General features: G+C 41.7%; 1 protein-coding gene and 1 non-coding gene across 3 annotated transcripts in view; one reads left to right on the top strand and one right to left on the bottom strand.

The window, feature by feature from the left end:
- LOC126292139 (uncharacterized) overlaps window positions 1-24456 on the bottom strand; it is a 670252-nt gene that overhangs the window by 66541 nt on the left and 579255 nt on the right. The window lies entirely within an intron of this gene.
- Trnad-guc (transfer RNA aspartic acid (anticodon GUC)) lies at window positions 483-554 on the top strand. Its single transcript has one exon. It is a non-coding gene; the product is annotated as a tRNA-Asp (tRNA).

The following is a 24456-nucleotide window of genomic DNA, read 5'->3' as shown; positions in this document are numbered from 1 at the left end:
TATTTTAAGATTCAGTATAGTGGACTACTAATCGATCACTTCACTCCCTTTCGTAAATTGGGATATGTAGCAAAACCCCAACAGCGCTAAAAACTGAGAGAAATGCAGGAAATATTCATTTTTAACGTCGTCTGCACTTTAAAATACTGAGGTGTCATGTATGAAACGTCCTTTGCTTCAGCATTTTTCCATCTAAGGACACTAAGCTAACTCCACATAATCGTAATGGAAAACACTAAGGAAAAAGTGCTACACATCATTAATCAGAAGGACAATTTATCAATTAAACATGAGGAAAGAGCGGCGCGGTGTCTCACGCAAGATGGCGTGGTTACTGAAGGTTGTCTTACCACAGAGACTTAACAACGTCGGCGAACATTTAACAGACAACACTTATTTTGCTATCCACTTTCGAAATGATAAAACACGTTTAACATTTACGTCCTTTATGTGTTAGCTTCCTTAATAGGTGAGTTTCGGCGTCCTCGGTAGTATAGTGGTTAGTATCCCCGCCTGTCACGCGGGAGACCCGGGTTCGATTCCCGGCCGGGGAGAATGTTTTTAATACATTAAAATAATTTCTAGCTGCTTTCATTCCTCAGAAAGAGTGCCAGTTTCACTGCTTCTTCCCTGTTACATAAGACCTGTAACTACAACGCGCTCCAGTTTGGAAGCGTCTGCAAAAAAATTTTGTGTTGTCTTCAATCCGAACAATGGTTTGGTACTGCTGTCTTTTCAAATCTGCTCAGTGCAGGTATCTTCTTCCCAGCTCAACTACTACAACCATCATTCATTTTGGACCTGACAACTGTATTCAAGTCTTGGTCTCAATCCACATTCCGTGATGCCTCAGGGCACGCCATCTCAGCCGTATCCTTCTTTTAATCAATTTGTGCCATAAATTTCTTTTTTCACATCAGTTAGATTCACTGAATCCCGTCACTAATTACTCGAGCATCCCATCAAATCTGCATCAGTTTTCTGTGGCTCCACATTTCAAAAGTTTTTGTTCTCTTCTTGTCTAAATTGCTTATCACCTACCTTCCACTACAACACAAGATTACACTTCAGAATACCTTCAGAAATAACATTTCAATTTATATTTGTCGTTATCAAATGTTTGTTTTCAGAAATGCTCTATCTTACTATTGCCAGTCTGCATTTTATATCCTCTCTATGTGAGAAGCAGCGTTATTCTGCTGCCCAAAGCTCAAAACTTCTTGACTACTTTTAGTGTTTCATTACGTCATCCGATGTGACACTTTTTCTGCTGTAGCTACCATCAGATATTTTGCTATTCAGATAGCAAAAATCATCTCTTATTTTCAAGGTCTCATTTCCTAATGTAATTCCTTCAGCATACCCTGAATTCGACTGCATTCGATTAACCATTTTGATTTACATGTTATAATCTGTTTTCGAGAAACTATCCATCAATTGCTCTTCCAAGCCCCTTGCCGTCACTGTCAGAATTATAGCACCATCAGCAAACTACGAAGTTTTTATTTCTTCTCTTCGAACTTTAGTTTCCTTTTTAATTTCTCCTTGGTTTCCTTCGCAGTACTTTAGTCTTTGCAGTTTTACCCCCTGACTGTTTCTGCCATAATCAATCGACCACATCTGCATGTTATAACACAAGTATCGCTGGATTTTTACGCTTTCAGGAACATGTTCATACTCAATGTTAGTAAATGATATGTGTGGGACTCATAAAATATCTGATACGCGTGCACGTCGGCCTTTTCATATTTCGGAAATCACATGTATACGGGCTCTCAACTATCTATCTTGAATACACCGAATATTTCGAAAACGCAGTTTTATATTAACCACATCATGCAAAAAAGCAAGTAATTTGCTGTGTTTCTAAGACATGCATGATACTTATGTAGTGATATATTGAATCGAATTGTGTTTTTCTTTACTGGACGATTTTTTAAGGACTGGAAACCTCTTGGACCTGAAAGTTTAGTGACAGAACGTAATTTGATGTTAATAGTGAAATATTACCAGCAGTGTCTGAGTTCAAATGGTTCAAATGGCTCTGAGCACTATGGGACTTAACATCTATGGTCATCAGTCCCCTAGAACTTAGAACTACTTAAACCTAACTAACCTAAGGACAACACGCAACACCCAGCCATCACGAGGCAGAGAAAATCCCTGACCCCCCCCCCCCAGGAATCGAACCCTGGAACCCGGGCGCGGGAAGCGAGAACGCTACCGCACGACAGTGTCTGAGTTATGCACTAAACAGAAATGCCTAGGCTGGAGGTAAAAAGTTGTCTCTCCCCTGCTGACGACTAAAATATTGCCGAACAGTGCCCAACTAGATGCATATAATGATGTAAACTCATCGTAACCGTTTAGTGTGGCTCCTGGTGTCTTTATATTTTTGACGGCGCGTGAAGCAGACGGAAACCTCGGTATTCAACTCTCCAAAAGGATGCGACTCCGAATCAAAAGCATACACCTGAACTGTTTTATACTAGATGGCAAAAAAATCGTAATTGTTCAAACAGACAAGAAAGTGTGCTCTTAAGTATAGTTATGGACAACATCAAAAGAGAGGTTCGCCAAGGGTCAACAGCTGATGATACGAAATCATAACGTATGAAGATCAATTGGTGATATTGACAGACAATGAGCAGAAACTGGAAAAACAACTAAATACGTGGCAGACGTTTCCTGAAGATGCAGAAATCGAAATAAGCTTAAAAAAAGTGAAGTCGTCCAATGCAACAGGGAAAATGGACAAATGAAGGGTGTAAGTTGTAACGGAAAAATCATTAAATAAGTAGGCGCTTTCAATTACTGTGGAACTAGGCTAACCATCAGAGGAAACATCAAGGAAGAAATTTCGGAAGGGATAGAAAATTGCTCAAAATTTTATTATTATATATAAGATATATTTAGGAACTGGAAAATATCAGTAAAAGCACAGACCATGACATACAAATCATTATATACAAATTTTGACCAGTGAATCAGAATGTTGGACCTAGACAAAACAAAATCTGTGGAGAATACAAACGACAGAGATGCTGTTTCTACAATGGATCCTTGGTAAGAGGAGAAGGGACATGAAGGGACCGGATCAGAAATGAAACAATATGAAACACGCTTAAGATCAGTTCTTTATAAGAAGCAACAGCGATTAATACGTTGAAAAGGTTTGGCCACGTCACAGGAACGGGGAAAGGCAGGGTACCAAGAAGATCTCTGGAATATACACAATCTGGAATAAGACCAATTGGAAGACCATGAACAAAATGGAAAGATCAATTGAAGGATGATATGAATCACAGAGGATTATACTGGGAGGAAATGTTGAACGACAGGTTGTAGGATAAAAGAGTAGATTGGAAGGAGCTTAAGAAGCAGAAACGTTTTAGGTATAAGAGATTCCGAGTGCCCAAGTTTCGTTGTTCATCCTATACAGGCTGTAAGACACTGGACTCATATTCAGCATTATGGCGGCTCAGATTCACGCCTCACTCTCTAGTCTTGGGTTCAACACGGGACGTCATGAATCGCTTCAGGTGAACTGCGGGCTAGCCTGCCTGAAAGGGCACAGCCGAATTCTTCCCCCATCCTTCGCCAAACAGAGACTGTGCCTTTCCAAGTCATTACAAAAATAAAGCCTTTATAGCAGTTTCAAGTTGGTAGTCTCGCTTTCTTTTCTCTGAGGAAAGTGGTTTCCACTTTTTTTTCTGTCATCTAGTTTCATTTATCCTTTCAAGTTGTTTGTAGCAAAGTAGACTTTTCACTTAATGTTTCTATAGCAGCCACTTTGTCTCCTCTAATTTCGCTCATGGTCGTTTATAGTATTTTTCTTTATGTTCATCTTATAACTTTTTAAAAGTCATTATCCATTCTGCTGAACTGTGCTTTCAAGTTCTTTGCCTTCTCTGAGGAAATTATGTTTTTAATTCTTCCCTCTAAATTTCAATTATCTTTCTAAATATCTCCTTGGTTTCCTTTGATTTTTCCTCAGTGAAAAGAGTAAATACCATTGTAGGATAGGCTGCAAGTATGTCTCTCTCCCTTCTCCCCCACAGCATTCCCTTCAGGTCCTTCAACACTTACAAATCTGTTCTGATTTCTACTCAGGTTGTAAGTAATCTGTTACTTTCTGTACTATATCACTGCTGCCTTAAGAATTTCAAAGAGTGTATTCCAGTCGACAGTAATAGTAGTGGGACAAAGGATGTGGTACCTCGTGTTGCACTGTTGCCAAATTTATTCGAGATGGCGGATCCAATATGGAGGCTATAAATGTGGCAATGTCGCAGTGATATGGCGGGAAGTTCAAATTTTGGCAGGAAAATAGATCAATTCGGCTATCTCCACTACCCTAACCCCCTCCCCTCCCCTCCCCTCTGGAAATTAGCAAGAAAAGGACACAGTCCGTGCTGGGCAGCTGGGTAGGATGGATCAAAGACTTTGTTTTGCATGCATTGCTCCCCTCCCCTTCTCCCTCCTATTGGGAAATTGGTGCGAAAAGGACACAGTTGTGCTGGGCTGCCAAATAGGATGGACTTAAGTATGAATTGTTTATTTAAGCTGATTGAGTTGTCATAGGCAGTAGCTCCACCCAGTGAGTTTATAACGACATCTGGAGTCCAATTCACCTAGCTCATAGCACCAACACCAGAGCACACACTTATCTGATGCCCTCTCATCTCTTCTGACATAATCCAAGATGGCGGTTTGGGGAAAAATAGTGGGAAAAGGACTCTGTATCTAGGTGATGGACTGGGAGGATGGACATAATTGTTTACTGTCTTCAATGGATGAGATGTCTGTGTGGAGAAGAAGGAGAAGATTAGCTGTAACCACGCATAGAGGAATGTGTTGATAGGAATGATATTTGGTGAAGACGAATACGTTTCATGAAATAATGAAGATTCAGTAGAATGGGGCTAAGGTACACTTTGCAACTCATGCTTATAAATGCATGTGCTGTAACTGTAGATCATTAGATAAAAGTCCAGTCAGTCTTTCAAAGTGCAAGACATTCTCTCCAGATTCTCCGTGCTTCGCTGGAAGACAGACAATGTGCCGGGCTTCATTCCCCGTGAGTCTCCACACTGGCTCACACCGTGGCCACATGGTAGCTGCAGGGCTGTGCACTACGTATTACCTGTCGAATTGGAAATACCCATGGCTCTCTTCCTCTTTTCTATCCCAGGTGTACGGACACCCTTTGTGATTGACATGAACTGCTTCAGGAGTTATTACACCTGGTGTTGCGTAATATTGTCACACACAAAATTTGAAGTTGGCACAGGAATTAAATGTGCCACTGCATAAAGAGAGAGAGAGATAGAGATAGGGAGAAAGACAGCATTGCAGGTGACACAAGAATATTTAAAAAATTACACGTTTTATTACGAGGAATACTACCTCCACCACACTTGGACACAGCCTCAAAAAGATCCCAGCACAGTTGTGAAACCATTGCAGAAACACTTCACATGCTTTTGGGAGAAATGCCCTTGTCTTTGAGCACGAGCTGCTTCACAAGTTGACAAATTTAGTTGAATAGTCTCTAAGTGCACTTTCAAAAGGATCGCTGAACAGTAGTTTGCTTCAATTTTGGAATTATACCGCCACACTCGAACATGTAATATAAAACGATCGCTGCGCACTTCTGAAAGCTCCATGAGACACTTCACATGCTGTTGTAACAGGTTCCGAAACCAATGTCAGATGCAACATCTGACTTTACATGCCAAAACGACGACATTTGCAAGTCTCTGTCACTCTAAACAGGATGCTCACTGTTTTTGGAGTTTTAGTTGATTGAAGACACTGCCAGAGAGAGAGAAAAAATTCTGATTCCTACATCTGCTGTGGCGTTCATCACTTTACTGAAACAGTGAGTGGGCTTAATTGTAAATTTTCTACTGCTGGAGTTAGGGACGATATTTTTCTCACTTCTCGAAACACACACTGTTGTTTAAGCACAGACGGCAAAATGAGAACAGTTACACAAACAGAATTTGAAGCACTTTGCTACAGACGAGGAAAATGGTTGCAATTTTCGATGTCCTACAGCTGCTGGTCTTGAGACGCTCTAAAGCCACAATGGCAGATGAGGGACAGCATCCTGCCACAGATGGATGGTCTGCTTGGACGTGTCTCTGAACGTCCAAGAAAAAAAGACTTCACGTTACTCTCAGAACTTTCTGTAGATATCTTTCCCCTTCATGTTTGAACCAGTCTGGTGAAGCTCCTATGCCCCGCACAAAGGCTGTCTTGTGCATGGGGCATTCTGATTGGCTCTTACTGAACTTACCTGCCAAAGTACTGCAGCTGCCGGTGTGGGAGCACTGTTGGGTTGGTTTGGGGGAGGAGACAAAACTGCCAGGTCATCGAACTCATCAGATTAGGGAAGGATGGGGAAAGGTAGTCGGCTGTGCCATTTCAAAGGAACTATCCCGGTATTTTCGTGAAGCGATTCAGGGAAATCACGGAAAACCTCAATCAGGATGGCCGAACACGGGATTGAACCATTGTCCTCCTGAATGCCAGTCGAGTGTGCTAACCACTGCGCCACTTCGCTCGGTAAACTAACCTACGAGAAGGACAATACACACACCTATGCCAGAGGGAGGACTCGAACCTCTGATGGGTGGAGCCACGTGAACCATGACAAGACGCCTGAGCGTGCATGGCTATCCCGAGTGGCAGAAGCACTGTCTGACATTTTCTGCAGATGAGACTTTCAGCGGTAAAACTGTTTTACACAGATAAAAAAAAACAGAAGTCATATTACACTGACAATTAAACCCTGCAAAAGTGGTCTACAGATCATCACCAAAGACACTTTCTCAATTACACTGAATTTTTTTCAGCAAGAAACTGATCCCCATATAGGCTATATCACCACATACCATATCGATGCAGTAAACACAATTTGTATGCTATACCATACAAAATCATCACTTCTGCATCCTGCATATAGCTCATGCATATACCACGAAGACATAATACAGATCCCCCCCCCCCCCCCGTTCCCCAAAATAAAATACATAAGTACATGTGCCATATATAGTCCTCACAGTGTATTTCCCACGAGGTCGGCGGTGAGTCGGTCATCCACTGTGGTGAAGGTCGTGAGGAGTCAACCGCCCCTGCACACATGCTGGCCCAACGCGCAATCACTGCGCCATCAATGGGCAGTGGTCACTTCCGAAACTGCTGTAAAAAGGCTGGGCTGGTTCCCCTCCGCGCAAAGCTGTTACTGTTTCTGGGCCTCACTTGCTTGCCTCCTTGCTTACTGCCATGCCTTCCATACCCATCTCCATATTCTGGGATTACAACAACACGTGTATTTTCACATGGTTTGGAGAATATCATGCCACTTACGTGATAGTTCTTGATATCAAGCACGTAGCAATATAGTTTTCCCTAGCAGTAGCGCTTGCACAGAATAATTCCGATGATAAAGAGTGTAAATTATTTCTCTAGAAACCCGAAACCTTAGCGAGGTGGAACGTGTTCCCGATCACTGAGTAACTAGAAACGTATCTCATACGCGAAGATCTTACGTGAAAAAATAGAGAAAAATGGTAGTTTCACTTGCAAAAACTGAGATAACAGATTCCTGTGATATAACAAATTCCAAATCATCCTTCTGCTTTACAAAGTCAACTAAGGTATTTTACCAGCAAACCTCTCTTCCATATGCCTTTCATCGTCTAAATGCACACAACAAACACCACAATCGATGTTTTCTCAACCAAATAATGATGGAAAACGTGTAGAAGCAGTCAACTGGACAATGTAGATGGAGGGAATAACTGTCCAGCGCAAACAAATGCCCATACTGCATCTTCTAAAATTTCCACAGAGAACAGAGGCAATCACGAAGGCTGCCCAACGCATATTGAGTGTTAGTTCGCTATTTGCCAGTCTAGAGGGCAACAGGTTTAGGTCAGCTACATTCCTGTAATCCAGCTTTTCCGGTCCAGATAGCTCTCACTGTAAACCGGAAATGTCAATTGTTCAGGCCACAAGTCATTGCCGACACATGCTCTTTGCACGCCAGGCAGAAACATCCCAGGGAACCAGCCACATATATTTTATCACTCTAGGTAAATATTATGATTGCACCCTCAATCAGATGCCATTTGAACAATGAGCGAAGTATCAGAAATACCCTCTCCTGGCGACTGTGGCTCTGGAAATACAAAGATCTATAGCATTCTTATGACTGGGCATAATTTTTCATCTAAAAAGAATCTTTCATTCCCCTTATGGCAATAACAGTTTCCCTATTCAAATCCATACCTTCCCTACGACAGGACATAGTCGTTTTCCTTGAACATCTCAGAACACACACACTTCGTAGACCTACTGATCACAGCGAATCTATCATACATCCTGTACTAAGTATAATACTTCGCCAATAACTGAATGCTCATGATGTCAAACAATATTGAGTGAAAATCTGCGCTGGACGGATATGTCTCATTTGTTTGCTTGCGAGTGGTACCAGTGAGTCTTAGTAACAGAGACATCACGTGGTAATGATATCAACAACAAAAACTGTACACACTTTATAAATCGAGGTATGGTATTGCTTCCGAATGAAATGGTTTTTTACACAAATATTGCAACATTGAATATAGATGGTGAACATGTTGTGTGTATTTACACCCCGAAAGCAGAGGGTGCACATCGCCACTGATGCATACTCATAATAAAATTCAGCTATATTGTGCATGTGTCACTGAATTTAGAAAGTGATTCGGTTAAGTAACATGGTATGAAGCCAGTATTTGCAACTCCTTCATGCCACCGCTACATATTTCTCCAGAATTTGTAATGCATTCTATCTCAATGCATGTCAGAGTTCTGCAATATACCCGCTGGGTTATAGGTGATGGTTGACTGGTAATGATTACATACAATAAATGGTGTGCTAGGTGACGAATCACTTAAGAAATGCACAAAATCCTATGACCACTACACTGGATTTTCAGATCTATAGTGTCACGTTTTCTGGTAGAAATTCTGTCTGCTATTTGGAATCAATCGATTCAATCAAATATCTGCATTGTATCCTATGGAGAAGTCTTTTAATGACTATAGCCACTAGTGGATCATATTTATAGGACTCTCATACCTTGAAATGACTCAGCCTCCATTACTAACAACAATGAATGAACTGAGACATCGCATAACAGCAGCTGTGGAAGCTGCAACTCAAGACATACTCACTGCAGTGTGGGACCAATTCGAATACTGCATTTACATATGCCATGCGTCTCAAGGGGGGCGATATTGAAGACCTATAAAAAGGTATTAAAAAATAAACTTTTTGGTTTCCTGTTCATCAAAAAACGAAATTCATAGTATATGTTTATTAGTTTCAGAAATATAGACGTGCCAAGTTGGATGATTTTTTCTGATACATCCTGTATATCGAAAACAAATATCGTCTGTGTGCTAGCATCGAGCGTACGCAGTAACCCCCATTAACCCACTCAGTCGCTTGCACAGACCACTGTAAAGTGTCACTGCCTGTGCTGGAGGAGGAAGACCATATTCCGCAGACTTACTACCAGTCACAAGAGAAGGTCCCTGTGCTGTTTTTGACAATTTTTTTCCTTGCTGTAAAACATCCAAGCAGTGTATGACACAGCTTTGTACGCTGCCATACATATTGCGAGGTCTGCGTCATTTTCTAAACTGACATTAACATGTTTAGATCCACTGACTCTCACAGAAAATTAGACATCATACGGTGTAAACTATGTTGTTGCTGCTCCCACAACACACCAGTAGCGGCTCGTGACCAAAGAAGATGGTGGTGCACTTTGCTCACGAAGGAAACCATTAAGAAAAGAGAGAAAATTAGTACACTGCTCATGTTTCTATAAAGCATCTACTCATAATAAAACCAAAAGATGTACAAAGAAAAAAGTATTATTTTTGCAGAAGAAAAGGAATTAAAATCAACAGCAGCTCTATGTACTCAAAAAGTGGTAAGCATGCCTTACTAATCCTTTTCAGCAGGACTGATGTTAACGCTGTTCGATTTTATCTCTGAATTTGGACGTAGTGGTGATCACTTGTACAGGATCTCTATTCTTCTGTCCTTCATAGTTGCAAATCTTTCAATCACTCTTTGATTGAAGTCTGCAATTCCTAAAACGAAGTCTCGTTCAATAGAGAGCATCTCTAGTGCTGATAGTCTTTCTTGGTCCAGAGAATTCCGCAAGAAGTTTTTGCTGCGATTCAGAGGAAAAAAAACACGTTCCGCTTCTGATGTGGTCATTGGAATTGGAAGTATCGCTTTCAGGAGCTTCACAGATTCGCTCAGTGTATCACAAAGATTATTGTTTGTTATGTAACCCAGAAAGCTTTTGTACTCCTCTCTTCCATAAATAACAGAGAGTTTTGTTCGAAGTTTCTTTGCTTCCAAAAAAAGAGTAGCGTTCAATAGCAACTCTAACAGAAGTTTCTGGAAAACTAGAGGAGTAAGTAGCGAATTTCTCTGGTAGAACGAGAGAGGCTGCAACTAAGTGTCCTGTGAACTTGGATCTTTCTTTTGCCTCGTAACTTATGACATCACATACTTCTTTTGCCTCCCACATTAGGTTACACATCGCTACACCATCTTCAGTTCTCCCTCTTTTATGGTACTTGTGTAAACTTGTTGAATTTTCACTCACTTCTTCCCTAATGTTAACAATTTCACGCTCAAAAGCTGACTGCTAATTTTGTGCGGAAGTTGGGTCAATATCGCTTTTTTGTAGCTGGTTATACAAAATATCCAAATAGATCATGATTTTCTGAAAAAATGAAAGCCAAAAAATTAAAGCCAAAAAAATTAACTTTTCACCCTTCAAAACTGTTACTAAGCCACATGCTTCTCATTCCACAGTTTTTCCCTCTGGCTCATATTATTCATGCACGTGATAATATCTTCCCTATATTCAAAAACGGTATTGACGCTGCTTGACTGAAAATTCCAACGAGTAAGCACTGAACGTGGCAGCCGTTTTCTTACTATTTCGTCGAGAACTGCTGTTCTTTGAGGAGATGCTGAAAAGAAGCTACAAAGTCAATGAAGTTTAGTGAAGAATATTCGCACGTTTTTATTAATGGAAGCGGCTTTAAGGATAATGAGATTCAGCTGGTGGGCATAACAATGAATGTATGAAGCGTTGGGAAACTTTTCCTTAACAAGAGCCTGCAGCCCACGTGACGAACTACTCATGCTGCACCGTCACGCGCTATTAGCTTATGTGGACAGGTCCCAAAATTATTATTTATCTGTTCGATGATGGACGTTGCCAAAGATTGGGCATTATGCTTTTCTGGTGCTATGAAGTCCCAAAATCTTTCAACTGGTTTTCCATTAATGATGTACCTATAGACGATAACCATCTGGAAAACACAGGCTACGTCACTGCTTTCGTCAGCTATTACGGCCAAGAACTCAGTACCCTTATTTCCTTTCTAATTTCCTCTTGGCAGACTTGAAGCATGCACTGGACGAGTTCATTCTGGATGGTTTTTGAGGTTCCTTTGAAAATTGTAGCTTTCTCTAAATGCTGTTTTAATACAGAGTCTAATTCTGTACTGAAATTAATCAAGGAACGAAAAACACCAGGACTGGAAGATGATTCAGTCTCATCATGTCCTCTAAGGGCAAGTTCCAGTGCACCAAAGAAACGAATACAGTTAATAATTAGATTCAATATGTACCTATTATTGGTAACATTTTGGTTGTGTAATGTGACGGAACTTCTGTACACACTGTCTAATTGGGTAGCTATATTTACACTGCCTAGACTTGCCATATTCTTAAGGTTATTTACATGGACTGTGGAAAGTTTGTGTTTTCTAATTCTGTCATGGAGGTGTTGAATATCACAGACTCCGTGTTTAGACCATGAAAAATCTACTCCAAATAATACACAAGGAAAACAAAATAAGGCATTTTTTATGTTACAACCACACAGCCATTCATGCTTGTTGTACAATTCAGAGTAAAATTTCCTATTGAATTGGCGACTTTTCGTTTTAACGGCCTGTGAAATTGTTAAGGCCAACGTAGCTTCTTGATTTCTAATTTTTCCTCAAACTTCCGTGAACTGAAGGGTTCAGAAAGCAATGAAATTACCTGATTCATTATTTGACGTATTCACTTGTCACTAGAGCCTCAAAATTCACTGTATCACACGCTAAAATAACTTACACAACGCACAGGAAATAGTTCACTCGTAGCTACACCTGAACTGGTAAGGTGACGCGAGAATCCCACCTTGTTCGAAGATCCGATAGTTCCGTTCCTCTTCGGAAGAATTCGGGCCCTCTTCCTGCTCCTGGCAGAATGGCCTGGGTGAGGTGTTTATACACACAAGGCCCGCACACGAGTACAGCGTTGCCAAGCGATGTCCCCGCACCCCACATCCCCTCTGAGACACCAACGTCTGCGTTTGCACTCACAGTGCAACCCACTGTCGCCGTCGGGACATTCCACCCAACTCCGCTGCGTTCAGCGTTTGGAGCACGGGCATTTCAAAAGAGATAAACGGTGTGCTATTTCTCCACTAGTATAGAATGCGCAGAAGGCAAACTCAGTTGAACAAAATTATTCTTTGGCGGTAGAGCAAACCTGCAAATCTATACAGGAGCCCCCCTGCAACACACACTTGATGGTATTAAATAAGACTGTCACACCACATGGAATTTGAAAGAGTTTTGCGGCGTTGTGGAGCATTTCCAACCAGCTGTCCGAATGTGACTGATGGCCTCTACATTCAAACTCATCTTTGACAGTGACAGAACAGCCGATGGATCGTTGTTCCATTTCGATTCATACCTCGTACTGCAGTCATGTAGATGACCACTCTTTCGCTGCTAGCCATCCCCAGAAGGTGTTGCTCCTCTAACAAGACTCTTTTTCGATATGAAACAAGTGATATCAGCAAATCATTATGTGGTAATCAACAGCATACCAGCGGACAGGTGGGATGGAAAAAGACACCATCAATGTACACTACTGGCCATTAAAATTGCTACACCAAGAAGAAATGCAGATGATAAACATGTATTCATTGGACAAATGTACTAGAACTGACACGTGATTACATTTTCACGCAATTTGGGTACATAGATCCTGAGAAATCAGTACCCACAACAACCACCTCTGGCCGTAATAATGGCCTTCATATGCCTGGGCATTGAGTCAAACAGAGCTTGGATGGCGTGTATCTACATCTACATCTACATCCATACTCCGCAAGCCACCTGACGGTGTGTGGCGGAGGGTACCCTGAGTACCTCTATCGGTTCTCCCTTCTATTCCAGTCTCGTATTGTACGTGGAAAGAGGGATTGTCGGTATGCTTCTGTGTGGGCTCTAATCTCTCTGATTTTATCCTCATGGTCTCTTCGCGAGATATACGTAGGAGGGAGCAATATACTGCTTGACTCTTCGGTGAAGGTATGTTCTCGAAACTTTAACAAAAGCCCATACCGAGCTACTGAGCGTCTCTCCTGCAGTCTTCCACTGGAGGTTATCTATCATCTCCGTAACGCTTTCGCGATTACTAAATGATCCTGTAACGAAGCGCGCTGCTCTCCGTTGAATCTTCTCTATCTCTTCTATCAACCCTATCTGGTACGGATCCCACACTGCTGAGCAGTATTCAAGCAGTGGGCGAACAAGCGTACTGTAACCTACTTCCTTTGTTGTCGGATTGCATTTCCTTAGGATTCTTCCAATGAATCTCAGTCTGGCATCTGCTTTACCGACGATCAACTTTATATGATCACTCCATTTTAAATCACTCCTAATCCGTACTCCCAGATAATTTATGGAATTAACTGCTTCCAGTTGCTGACCTGCTATTTTGTAGCTAAATGATAAGGGACCTATCTTTCTATGCATTCGCATCACATTACACTTGTCTACATTGAGATTCAATTGCCATTCCGTGCTCCATGCGTCAATTCGCTGCAGATCCTTCTGCATTTCAGTACAATTTTCCATTGTTGCAACCTCTCGATACACCACAGCATCATCTGCAAAAACCCTCAGTGAACTTCCGATGTCATCCACCAGGTCATTTATGTATATTGTGAACAGCAACAGTCCTATGACACTCCCCTGCGGCACACCTGAAATCACTCTCACTTCGGAAGACTTCTCTCCATTGAGAATGACATGCTGCGTTCTGTTATCTAGGAACTCCTCAATCCAATCACACAATTTATCTGATAGTCCGTATGCTCTTACTTTGTTCATTAAACGACTGTGGGGAACTGTGTCAAACGCCTTGCGGAAGTCAAGAAACACGGCATCTACCTGTGAACCCGTGTCTAAGGCCCTCTGAGTCTCGTGGACGAATAGCGCGAGCTGGGTTTCACACGACCGTCTTTTTCGAAACCCATCCTGATTCCTACAGAGTAGAATTCTAGTCTCCAGAAAAGACATTATACTCGAACATAATACGTGTTCAAAAATTCTACAACTGATCGACGTTAGAGATATAGGTCTATAGTTCTGCACATCTGTTCGACGCCCCTTCTTGAAAACGGGGATGACCTGTGCCCTTTTCCAATCCTTTGGAACGCTTCGCTCTTCTAGATACCTACGGTACACCGCTGCAAGAGGGGTGGCAAGTTCCTTCGCGTACTCTGTGTAAAATCGAACTTGTATCCCATCAGGACCAGCGGCCTTTCCTCTTTTGAGCGATTTTAATTGTTTCTCTATCCCTCTGTCGTCTATTTCGATATCTACCATTTTGTCAACTGTGCGACAATCTAGAGAAGGAAGCACAGTGCAGTCTTCCTCTGTGAAACAGCTTTGGAAGAAGACATTTAGTATTTCTGCCTTTAGTCTGTCATCCTCTGTTTCAGTACCATTTTGGTCACAGAGTGTCTGGACATTTTGTTTTGATCCACCTACCGCTTTGACATAGGACCAAAATTTCTTAGGATTTTCTGCCAAGTCAATACATAGAACTTTACTTTCGAATTCATTGAAAGCCTCTCGCATAGCCCTTCTCACACTACATTTCGCTTCGCGTAATTTTTGTTTGTCTGCAAGGCTTTGGCTATGTTTATGTTTCCTGTGAAGTTCCCTTTGCTTCCGCAGCAGTTTTCTAACTCGGTTGTTGTACCACGGTGGCTCTTTTCTATCTCTTACGATCTTGCTTTGCACATACTCATCTAACGCATATTGTACGATGGTTTTGAACTTTGTCCACTGATCCTCAACACTATCTGTACTTGAGACAAAACTTTTGTGTTGAGCCATCAGGTACTCTGAAACCTGCTTTTTGTCACTTTTACTAAACAGAAAAATCTTCATACCTTTTTTAATAATTCTATTTACGGCTGAAATCATCGATGCATTAACTGCTTTATGATCGCTGATTCCCTGTTCTGCATTAACTGATTCAAATAGTTCGGGTCTGTTTGTCACCAGAAGGTCTAATACGTTATCGCCACGGGTCGGTTCTCTGTTTAACTGCTCAAGGTAGTTTTCAGATAAAGCACTTAAAAATATTTCACTGGATTCTTTGTCCCTGCCACCCGTTATGAAAGTTTGAGTCTCCCATTCTATATCCGGCAAATTAAAATCTCCACCCAGAACTATAACATGGTGGGGAAATCTACTCGAAATATTTTCCAAATTATTCTTCAGGTGCTGAACCACAACAGCTGCTGAGCCCGGGGGCCTACAGAGACATCCACTTACCATGTCTGAGCCTGATTTAACTGTGACCTTCACCCAAATCATTTCACAGTTAGAATCTCCGTCAATTTCCTTCGATACTATTGCACTTCTTATCGCTATAAACACGCCTCCCCCTTCACTGTCCAGCCTGTCTCTGCGATATACATTCCAATCTGAGTTTAGGATTTCATTACTGTTTACATGTGGTTTCAGCCAACTTTCTGTCCCTAGTACTATATGGGCGTTGTGACCGTTTATTAATGAGAGCAGTTCTGGGACCTTTCTATAGACGCTCCTGCAGTTTACTATTAGCACATTAATATTGTTATTCCCTGTTGCATTTTGCCTACTCCCGCCTTGCCGCGTCTCAGGAGGCGTCTTGTCGGGCCTAGGGAGGGAATTCTCTAACCTAAAAAAACGCCATGTGCACTCCACACGTACTCCAGTACCCTCTTAGCCGCTTCCGGCGTGTAGTGCACGCCTGACCTATTCAGGGGGACCCTACATTTCTTCAACCGATAGCGGAGGTCGAGAAATTTGCACCCCAGCTCTCCGCAGAATCGTCTGAGCCTCTGGTTTAAGCCTTCCACTCGGCTCCAAACCAGAGGACCGCGATCGGTTCTGGGAACGATACTACAAATAGTTAGCTCTGATTCCACCCCGCAAGCGAGGCTTTCCGCCTTCACCAACTCCGCCAACCGCCTGTACGAACTGAGGATGAGCTCTGAACCCAGACGGCAGGAGTCATTGGTGCCGACATGAGAAACAATTTGCAGTCGGGTGCACCCAGTGCTCTCTATCGCCGCCGGTAGGGCCTCCTCCACATCTCGGATGAGAGCTCCGGCAAGCAGACAGAGTGAACACTGGCCTTCTTCCCCGACCTTTCCACTATTTCCCTAAGGGGCTCCATCACCCGCCTAACGTTGGAGCTTCCAATAACTAATATACCCCTCCCCCCGTGTGCCTGCTCGGACCTTGTTGAAGGAGCAGCCACATGTCCACTCACAGGCAGAGCGGGCGATGCCACACGGCCAGCCTCCACGTTGACCCTCCGCCTCGTGCGCCGCGAACGCCGCTGAACCCGCCACTCCCCTTGGGGAGAGGGTGGTCCAACCGCGCCCGGTACCCGCGAAGATGTCTCAACAGCAGGGACAGTGGGTGAAGCATGTAACACCTGGGGTGTACCTTGCGTCGCACCAGACTCCCCACTGCCGCTACACTCAGAGGCAGCAGCCTAAAGACGGCTGACCGCGGCCATCAACACGCTAAGCTGTTCGCAAAGAGTGGCCAGCTCCTCCTGCGTCCGTACACAGCAGTCACACATCCTATCCATCCTAAGGAATCAATTTACTGAAGAGACTTAATCAACTTTTAACTAGACTGCTAATTCACTAAAGGCGGCTGATTGTTGACTAAACTGTGATTGCTAACCATTTCTTGTAGAAAACAATGAAAATAGCACTACCTGTCTCTGGACTGTATTCAAAACAAACACTAAGCACTACTGGCACTATGGCTGACTAAAGGGACTCTCTCTGACTGTATTCAAAACAAACACGAAATCTATGGAACACTATTACTAGCACTCGACAATTAAAGCTTCCTAAAAGCAAAAACACACCGAAGAAGAAGTGACAAGTAAGAAAAATACAGTTAATACTTAAATTAAGGTAGCTCGCTGCACAGCAGACGTGAAGCAGCGCTGCACAGCAGACGTGAAGCAGACGGCGGTTAGGGCGACAGGTACATCTCCCCCTTCCAGCTTCAACACGATACTACAGTTCATCAAGAGTAGTGACTGGCGTATTGTGATGAGGCAGTTGCTCGGCCACCATTGACCAGACGTGTTCAATTAGTGAGAGATCTGGAGAATGTGCTGGCCAGGGCAGCAATTGAACATTTTCTGTATCCAGAAAGGCCCATACAGGACCTGCAACATGCGGTCGTACATCATCCTGCTGAAATGTAGGATTTCGTAGGGATTGAATGAAAGGTAGGGTCATGGGTCGTAACACATCTGTAATGTAACGTTCACTGTTCAGAGTGCCGGCAATGCGATCAAGAAGTGTCCAAGACATATAACCAATGCACCCCTTCCATCACGCTGGGTAATACGCCAGTATGGCGATGACGAATACACTCTTCCAATGTGCGTTCACCAGGATGTCGCCAAACATGCATGCAACCATCATGATGCTGTAAACAGAGCATGGATTCACCCCAAAAAATGACGTTTTGCCATTCGTGCAGCCAGGTTCGTCGTTGAGTACACCGTCGCAGGCGCTTCTGTCTGTAATGCACCATCAGGGGTAACCGCAGCCATATTCTCCGAGCTGATAGTCCATGCTGCTGCAAATGTTGTCGAACTGTTCGTGCAGATGGTTGTTGTCTTGCAAACGTCCCCATCTGTTGAGTCAGGTATCGAGGCGTGGCTGCACGATCCGTTACAGCAATGCAAATAGGATGCCTGTCATCTCGAGTGCTACTGATACGAGGCCGCTGGGATCCAGCACGGCGTTCCGTATTAACCTCCTAAACCCACCGATTCCATGTTCTGCTAACAGTCATTGGATCTCGACCAAAGCGAGCAGCAACTTCGCGATACGATAAACCGCATAGCGATAGGCTACAATCCGACCTTTCTCAAAGTCGGAAACGTGATGGTACACATTTCTCCTCCTTAGACGAGGCATCACAACAACGTTTTACCAGGCAAGTCGGTCAACTGCTGTTTGTGTATGAGAAATCGGTTGGAAACTTTCCTCATGCCAGCACATTGTAGATGTAGCCACCGGCGCCAACCTTGTGTGAATTCTCTGAAAAGCTGATCATTTAATAGCCAGTAGTGTAAAATGATAATAAGCATCACACTCGATAGAGCAATTTTACCATAATTTCATCAACCAATGATATGGTAAGATACGTCTCAGTCTCTGTATCGTCACTAAAACGCCCCTCCACTACTTTGCAAGTACCATATAAGTAATTGAGAAAGTGGATAGATGATTGTGCAATACATCCATTCACTGTTAATTCGCGAACATGTACACCAAACTATTACAGACATATTTCTAGCACTTCGATCATAGTGCATAATTTATGATCTTTCGCTACATGGATGTACGTCACACAGCTTTCTCGCATTCTTAGGATAAAGTTAGAGATTGAAACAACAACTTGCATTGTCTTTCACCAACCCTTCCTATATCACTTTAACCAATTTAACTTGCAGCTGACCAGAAGTAGACTGCTGCCTTCCACATCTCATGAAGGAACAAAGTGAGCCTAGTCCGTAACTGCTATTTAGCACCAATCTTACTCATGGTACCCATACAGGTGCACAAGATTTCTCCAGATGCATGAATGTCGAATAGGTTAGAATCCCTTATCGGTGTATAGTATGTATGGAAGTTTTGTGACGTAAGAGCAGACAGTTTAGAAGAAGAAGAAAAATGGGTGGTTTTTATGCATGATGGAGCTTCAGACAGATGGAGTTCAAAGTATTTTACATAAACCAGCTGCACTATCAATTCTGAAGTATTGTTATAGTGTCTGGTATCAGTACCAAAAAGGTATTGGTAAGAGAGAACATAAAGACATGCACTCCTAAGGCTACACTGTTCTGCACTTAAAATGAACTATAATGTTAGAGTGGTGCGGTTTCCAACCTGTTAGTCATATGGAATGTGACACAGTTAATATTCCAATGTAAGAAATATACTTTCAGCACATGACATACATTCTCCTTGCAGGTTTCTCTATGATAAACTATGGTTAGAAACTGTAAAGTGAAATAACTACTTCCTTAAAACATCGATGACACATGTATAATATAGCTTTGCAGAAGTTATGGTGCCTACTGTTACATCCAATCATGATTCAGAAATTATACTATGCTGGCATTAGTCCTATAAAATGATCGTTAGTAATTTAAAATGCCTCTTACAGGAAAACAAACAAACGCATATCAGCAGTGTCTGACATGTGAAATGAGACGTCACTATCTCCATAAACAGGACATCAGTCAAGCAGATGTGTACATGGTGATTTCAGTATCTCACAAATACCTGTCGCTGACTTAGAATCACTGTAGTATTTAAACTGAAGACTCCATTTTATGCCTCCTAATATATGTCTGGGGAATGGAGTATGTCACATAAATCTTCGTTCATCTAGAGGAAAGTGTCAAAAGAGAATGGACATGTTTCATCATCATCCCACATGAGATGGACGTCCTCTGATGACTGAGAGTAGTGCTCTAAGTCACATAGAACACGCCATTGTACAGATTACGCCAGACAACTGATGCAACCCGACAGAACAATGGAGAAAGTGGTTAAATGACCTGCAATAACATCTCCCCCCGTCTCTAGAATGCATAATCAGTCTACCTTTACATCATACGTTATTGCAACTCAATCTCAACCGGTCACTCCAGCCACTTCCTATCATCCTTCGACACAGATGCAAAAAAGTTTAGAGGCAGATGGTTCTTTTTGTCCAGGCAAGCACCAAAGACAGCAGTCAACTCGCATGTATTACTTTTACCTCAATAGAAATACAGTAGAATGTTGCCATACAACATCTGTTTGTTAGCTGACACCACAGAGAATAAAGAAAACCACATTGTAAATACCATTTTTTAGGTTTTAGAACACCAGATCAATCCTGCACAGGGTCAACCAAGCAATCCATTCTGTAGTTGCTTTCTGGAGTCCCCCAGCTCGTAACACAACAGTCCTCAGGTGAGGACACATGGCGCCCCACAGTTGGTCAGCCTGCAACATGCATTGGCTGCCGGGCGGCTAGACACGGGTCAGGCCCCGCGCTCTGGCAGGTGCTAACCCTAGGCACACCTCCTGTCTCTCAGGAAACACCCCAGCCTTGTTTATTTGTGACCACGTGAATTCAACAATAGACCTGATGCTGCACTGCCTTTCTCCCCGAGCCATCCGCGACAGATACGCACACAAAAAACAGAGCAAATGCACTGCAACTGCGCTCGAGTACAGCTGTGATGAAGCAAGCTGGGATACTTTTAATTCCCCTATTGTTTTGCCATCTGCTTACTTAAATCCTTTTTTTCATTTTTGAAGTAATTACCATTAACAAACGTGAATATAATTTGTATTTTCATAACAGGGAAAGGTTGACCTTCAGTTTTAAAGAATATAGTACCAAGTCTAATTTTGTGCCTAGTTTTAGGTATGCAATTGATTTTCTAATTTATTTCCGCTATTCCTAGTTAACATCTTTCATTGTAGGGGGAAATCAGCAATGTTTTAGTAACTTTAATTCTACTGTTGACATATAAACAAATATAAATCTTATAAAATTACAAACATTTGGAAGACTAAATACTAGTAATATAGTATCTATTTGGCTCTATTCGAAAACATTTTATCAAAGCCAACCCTTAATTATTTCCAAAGTAATAAACTGTTTTGTCCAAAGTATTGTTTGCGTAACTATATCTGTTAATTTCATCATTTAATAAAAAATTCGGCATAAACTTTGTAGAAGAAACTGTTAAAAAGACAGAATTTATCGATTTATTCAGTTAATCGAATGAGTTAAATTTTAATTGTAATTTCTGTAAATTTAAACAAGGTGTAGTTTCAAGGCCTATTAGTGTGATGATATATAAGGGCTCGATTTTTGGTTACGAGACGGTCAGTAGACAGCCGAGTTTTAGTCGAGGAACCTGTGTTGGTTAGAACAACAACAATGCTTCAGCTTAACTATGAAATAAGTGTTACACCATTAGGCCATGTGTTAAAACAATGACACTGTCTGCTCCATATGTACCTTTCTATTCTTCTTGCTGGTTAGGTTTTTACTGCTCATAGATGTGGAGGTTTGCCTGCACACTATTAATGGGGCTTATCAAAAGTTAAATAATAGTGCATTGGCCATATAACTGTGTACTATTACGGGTGGTGAACAGTGAAATTAAAGTACTGTGAAATGCAACTGTGCACCTGTCAGCTGCATTATTTACAGTAGTCAGTGATGGAATCCATAACCCATTTTCCAGCCAGTGCAGGAACACAGTACACCGAGGACAATAAAAACAAACGAATACATAAAGCAGACAGAACTGCTTCACAGTACTATTCTACACTGTCCAACCAGAAAAAAACGTGGGTTTCCGCTAGGTGTCAACAACTGTACTACCGCATTTACAAGCAATTTTAGAATACGTGGCAAGAGAGTCTCGTAATTTGTCCATCTGCAGAAATAAACGTCGGATATTACTTCCACACCGGCAGCAGCAGCATTGGCCGGTTTCAGACCGAAAAAAATTCAAGCTCTCCTAGACAGGAGCAGAGCAGTGTAACTGAGTTAGTGTCTTTGGCGATAATTTTCGTATTTCATGATGTGTAGACCACTTTTGCAGGGCTTAACTGTCAGTGCAATACGACTTCTGTATGCTTTTTCGATCTGTACAAAACAGTTTTGGCACTGAAAGTCTCGTCTCCAGAAAATGGCGGCAGCAGTAGTAAGCAAAATATGTCAACTTACTCATTTCTCTCTCCCCAAAATTTGCTATGATTCTAAGTGCAAATGTGACTGGACTAAGGTGTTCTAGGAGTTCCACAATGTATTTTTTACAATTTAAATTGTCATCAATATGTACATCTAAGAATTTTGGAGCTTCCACCCGATGTATTATTTCATCACCATGTGTTACACGTATCACTGGTGCAGTACCCCTAGAGGTGCAAAACTGAACATGATGTGTCTTTGTGAAATTCAGAGTGAGACCATACATCTGCAAAAAGAACTAATTCTGCTTATTGTACATTCGACGTTATATCATTTAGATATATGAGAAACAGTAGTGGACCTACTATTGAGCCTTGGAGAGCCCCATACGTGATTTCTTCCCACTCAGAATTATGTCCTTGGATTCTGTTGGCTGAATTACGACTAAGTACAACTTTCTGCATTCTTTTGGTTAGATATCACATAATCCATTGGCTAGCTATACCATCAAACCATAAAACTTCAATTTATATATGAGTATGATTCACACAACCAAATGCCTTGGATACGTCACAGAAAATAGCTACCGGTACCATTTTCTTATTTAAAGCTTGTAATATCAGGTGTTTGAACATGTAAGTGGCATTCTCAGTAGAGCAACCCTTCTGAAAACCAAAAATGTGATTTGTAGAGGATATTATCGTTGCCAAGGTGAGCTACTAATCTAGAATACAGCACTTTCTCAACAATTTTGGAAAGTTATGTCAGCAGTGAAATAGTTCGGTAGTTACTGATTTCATTCTTATCACCCTTCTTAAAGAAATGTTTAACAATGGCATACTTTAGTCTCTCTGGAAAAATGTCTTGAGTTAGTGATGCATTACATATTTCAGACAATACTGGACTTATCATATGGAAACAAATCTTTAGTGCTCTATTGGAAACACCATCAAAACCAGAAGAGCTTACATTCTTGGAAGAATGTATGATCCTCTTAATTTCAGAAGTAGAAGTTTACATTCATATGATGTACTTTTATGGGAGTTACTTCTTCAACATATTGCTGTGATCTTTCTCTTGAACTGTTGGTCCATGTGCTTTCTACTATGTTTAAGAAATGATTATTAAATACATTTGCTACCTGTGATTTGTCATTTATAACCCTTCCATTCAATTCAATAGTAATGTTATACTCTTCTGTGATTGGTTGTCCTGTCTCTTGCCTCACTATATTCCATATTGCCTTAACTCTGTTGTCAGACGTTATATGCATGTTTCTTGATTTTTTAATAACCTTTCTCAGTCATTTTGAGTAGTTTTAGTAGTGCGCAACTACTGTGGTGTCTCTACTTGTTTTCGCCAAAAGATACATTTCCCTTTTCCTTTCACACGATACTTTAATCTCCTTAGTGATCCATGTTTTTTTTTTTACATGGTTGTTTAATGTCCTTTCTGATTAGCTTATGCAGAAAGCTATTTTCAAATACTGATATGAATTCATCATGGAATAGATTAAATTTTTCGAAATGTGGTGCTACAGAAGAATGCTGAAGATTCGATGGGTAGATCACATGCCTAATGAGGAGGTGTTGAAGAGGATTGGGGAGAAGTTTGTGGCACAACTTGACTAGAAGAAGGGATTGGTTGGTAGGACATGTTCTGAGGCATCAAGGGAGGGCAGCGTGGAGGGTAAAAATCGTAGAGGGAGAGAGACAAAGAGATGAATACACCAAGCAGATTCAGAAGGATGTAGGTTGCAGTAGGTACTGGGAGATGAAGAAGCTTGCTCAGGAAGGTGTAGCATGGAGAGCTGCATCAAACCAGTCTCAGCACTGAAGAACACAACAACAACAACAGATTAAATTTTATGTTGCCATGTGGTATTTTATAAATTTCACCCCAAGTTGTTTCTTGTAAACTATTTTGAAAAACATCTGCCATGTAATCATTAATGATTGTAACTGACTTCCACTAAGGTGTATTCACACTGTAGGGGATTATGTCATTTATCCTGATTAATGGTGCATCATGATCAGAGAGAGCAATTGTTTCTGGGTAAACATTATTTTCTTGCTTTGTGCCTCAACAAAGAAAACATTCTCAATTAGGGACCTACTGTCTCTGTCCACCCGTGTTGGAAAGTTAACTACTGAGAGAAAATTGTAGGATCGAAATAAGGTTTCCAGATCATTGTTCCTTTTGGAATGCTTTAGATAATCTACACTGAAGTCACCACAGACTATTCACTGCTTG

The sequence above is a fragment of the Schistocerca gregaria genome, chromosome 9 (genome assembly GCF_023897955.1).
Source record: "Schistocerca gregaria isolate iqSchGreg1 chromosome 9, iqSchGreg1.2, whole genome shotgun sequence".
NCBI lineage: Eukaryota > Metazoa > Arthropoda > Insecta > Orthoptera > Acrididae > Schistocerca > Schistocerca gregaria.
The sequence above is the reverse complement of the archived record's forward strand: the minus strand, read 5'-3'. Positions and strand labels throughout refer to the sequence as shown.